Source organism: Trachurus japonicus, unplaced genomic scaffold (assembly GCF_045865225.1).
Source record: "Trachurus japonicus isolate A0001 unplaced genomic scaffold, Traja_1.0 AP029885.1".
Taxonomy (NCBI): Eukaryota; Metazoa; Chordata; class Actinopteri; order Carangiformes; family Carangidae; genus Trachurus; species Trachurus japonicus.
In genome coordinates this window covers 1-3,836 of record NW_028220018.1, presented here as the reverse complement: position 1 = coordinate 3,836, position 3,836 = coordinate 1, and the positions used below count along the sequence as shown (strand labels likewise).

Below are 3,836 nucleotides of genomic sequence, written 5' to 3'. Positions count from 1 at the left end.
ATAAAATCCATTCAAAGTCTAGTACAGAATATATCAACCCTTTATAAGACATGTACACATTTTAGAATAATGTATGCCGCTATTCAGATGTGTATTTTTCTGGGATGTCCCTTCATTTTACAAGAAATTACATTCTACCTGGATAACAAGTTAAAGAGAGTGATAGTTGTCCTGTCTACAGTGCTAGTGTAAGACATTATGAATGGATTAATGGGGAAATTCCACTTTCTACATTTCAGCAACTGCACTCTGAGCTGATGTTTCAGGCCTCACTGGAACACTGTCACTGACTGTCTCTCTATCATTTTCTTTACTTTGGCCTCGATCTTGTTCTCTCTCTCTTTCCTGCTTAGGTGCCCTTGAAGTTAACAAAATTGAAATTATGGTCATACTCCCTTATTTGTGTGCACAACACCTTAAGGGAGACATTTTCCCGAAGAAAATTTATATGCTACCCTTGTATTTCTTTAGGAAGTACACACCCATTGCAGCTCAATCTGTGCAGCTTCAAGTCAAGTGGAGACGGGTCTTCCCAAAGAACAGCTCCTCCAGTGCCAACTCAGACTGAAAAGCCTGCCACACTGCGTCAAAGACTGACCTGACCCTGAAGTTCTCAAAGTCCCCCTGGAGCCTGTCCGTAAGGAACCGTATTGCAGCGGTCAGGGTGGGCAGCAGACCCTCCCCTGTGACCGTATCCTTGAATGGGAGTACCAGGGCGTAATCAGCAAACAAGAAATGGAGGGCCTTCAGGTCGAAATGCTCAGCCGGTTTGACGTCCATTGGGATTTCGGTATCGAACCGTATGACCGCCTCGATCCGGCATCCCAGCTGTGTCACCAGCCTTGCCTGTAGGTCTTTCATGTGTTGTAAATACCTGGCCGCACGTCCCTGCATCGCTGCGGCGTAGTTGGGGTGAGCCAGGCCACAGGACACTATCACCCCAGTCACCGGGTGTTTGAATGGCATCTGGACATGGGCATGAGGTGAGTCGACATACATCTGGAGGAACGTCAGGTTGCCCTTCCACCCAACTATACCCCTCAGATCCTCTGAGATGGACATAGCTCTGTTGTCCAGATTAGACTGAAAATTTGTTGCCTCTTGGATGCAGAGTGTCGTGAAAAGTGGAGTGTGCCTATGTTCCCACAGCCCTATGTTCCCACTGGACTCTCTCTACCTATCTGGACTCTAATCTATCTGGCCTGTCTAGCCTCTACCTGGTCTTTTTACTAAACTTAACCAACTGCTTTCTTCATTGCCTAAACCCAACCAATGGTGGGACCAAAGGGTTGTGGAAACATAGGGCCTAATTTTCAGTGACAACAAAAGTTAGAAATGTGGGAACATAGGGCTGTGGGAACATAGGAATGACCCCGTGAAAAGTGCCCCCTTTGACCCAACAATCTCCTCCAGCCCATACCTGAGAGCAGGTGTGTGTCAGGGTCCCTGGCTGACACTCTACATGCCATATGGACTGACATTGCTCTTAACTGCAGAGGGGTCAGCCAGGTCACTCACCTCCAGTGTTTCTTGCATTTTCTGGCCGAATTGGTTTAGATAGACCCCAATGTTCAGGAAGTAACAGGAGTCTGCCAGTTTGATGGCCTGATCCAGCAGATCCATAACAAACATGGCATCCTGAGACAGGATGTGGTAGTTTTTGCTGTCGAAAGACCCCTGTTTTTCATCTCTGAAACGGGAACTTCTGACAAGTGATGCAGGGGATGCCTGGACGAGAGGCAGGGCGTGAGCTCTCCTAACAACAAATGGCTTTTAATAAATGGCAACCGCCATTCCGTCATCCCACCAGTCCGACATAGGCCTCTAATTGTCTAAATGGCAACACTTAATTTTCTATCAAACGTCCCATCATTCCAACAATTCCAAACCTATGACGTTTGGGGAGCATACATCAGTCCGACTGCCCAAAAGTCAGATGGCTCATTTCTCCGATTTCTTTGTTCACTGAAAACCCCTCTCCACCGTGGCTCGGCCGCGAGAAAGGAGCAAAAGCTTTTGGATGAAGGACCAAAGCTGGGGGTAGGACCCACTAAAGCAACCAAGAAAGACATCCAGTCTCTTCTTGAAGGGCTTGAAGGATTTGAATTCTTCATTTCTGACCACTTGGGAGAGCCTCACCTCTGAGAACTGCTGGATGATAAAATCACCTAAAGAGAGTGAATGACAACAGATAAACATAACATAAATACATGGATTTTGCCAAAATATCACTTATGTTACTATACATTAGTCAAACATGTGCCTTCATATTTCAAATGTCAAGCTCGATCATTGAAATAAGAATAATTATGCACCAGCTGCAATTCCTCCATCCAACTGCCTGTCTTGCAGAAACTTCTTGACTATGCTCTTCATCTGATTCTGACAAGATTCAGGATTGCTGTACATGATGGCTAGCCTCGTAAACCAGCCTCTCGCGGAAATGCATTTAATTTAATTTCTCGGGAGAGTCTGGCCTCATCCCCCCTGCAAGCGTTTGGGCTGGGCGGAAGCTGGGCGGGAGTAGTAGCAAAGACGGTTTAATATCTTTGGTAGTAGCGTTGACAGACAACCCCATTCAGCCAATCAGCAAGTTGGTGTAGTGACGGGGCTTTGCACCAGTCGGTCCCAGATTGGCCAAAGTGCTGTGTCAATCACAGTGGGCGATGCTGATTGGCTACCCATTCTACAGTGTTAAGGTTAGGTTTAGGGTAAGGTTAAGGGTTACGGTGCGTTCACACCAAACGCGATGGACGCGATGAACACCACAACTTTCCATTAAAAGTCAATGTAAATGACGCGGCCATCGCGTCCATCGCTTGAAATTGAAAAATTTGAACTTTTCAAGCGACATCGCGTGACGCTTTGCCGCGACATCCAATCAGCGTTGATATCCAAACCACGTCACCGACGTAGTGACACCAGACGCACATTTCAAAAAATGGAGGAGAAAATTATTCTGGCCGTCTGTGGGTACGCGGAGCTGTACGACACCACATCTCACTTTTACCGGGACCGAAACAAAAAGGATAATGCCTGGAAAAAAGTCAGCGAGGAGGTACAGCTTCCTGGTAAGTTGTGAATATGTAGGTTGTTTACAGCTATCAGACGTGACTGTGGAGGTTGTTAGCAACGGTTAGCACTAGCATGAATTCACATTGCAACAGACTTGTCAGGCTACGTTGCCTACCGGTATGTAGCGTTTGTTGATTTGTTTATCTTGTCTGCGAATTGATTGTAATGTTATGCATTGTAAGTGGAAGTATGGCGGAGGAAGTGGAAGAGCCTCCGGAATACGTACCTCAGGGAGAGGAAGAAGGAGCTAGAGAAAAGGAGTGGGTCAGCAGCAGGGCAAGTCAAAGAGTGGAAGTACTCCGCGGTCCTGTCTTTCCTCGACCCCTTCATTACACCCCGGGAAACGAGTGGCAATATGGCTCGGGGGGTCGAGGAAGATCATCATCAGTCGAGGTTGAGCACAGAGGTTGGTTGACTAGTACATGACACACAACAATGTATGTTCCCCCAATACGCCCTGGAGGATTATAAAACACCTTGCATCATATTTAGAGTAGAAAATGTTATAAATTGGTGAGATACATTGGTGAGATAGCAAAATGTTGAACACTGTCATAAACTGGAATGACCTAAATCATTCACATATATATTTTAAATTTAAAAAAATATATATATATAGGAAGTATGTATGTATATCACAACCACAGATCAGTCCTCAGATGAGCAGAGTGACAGTGCTCCTCCTCCTGCCACTGATGGCCCTCCTGCTGCTGCCAGAGGTCCTGCTGCTGGCCCCTCAGGAGAAGGCAGATCTGCCAACG

The 3,836-nt window shown here is 46.4% G+C and overlaps 1 pseudogene; it reads left to right on the top strand.

Annotated features, from left to right (window-relative positions):
- The first annotated feature begins 2,730 nt into the window (after positions 1–2,730).
- On the top strand, positions 2,731–3,829 carry LOC146960870 (uncharacterized; annotated as a pseudogene).
- Positions 3,830–3,836: the final 7 nt, after the last annotated feature.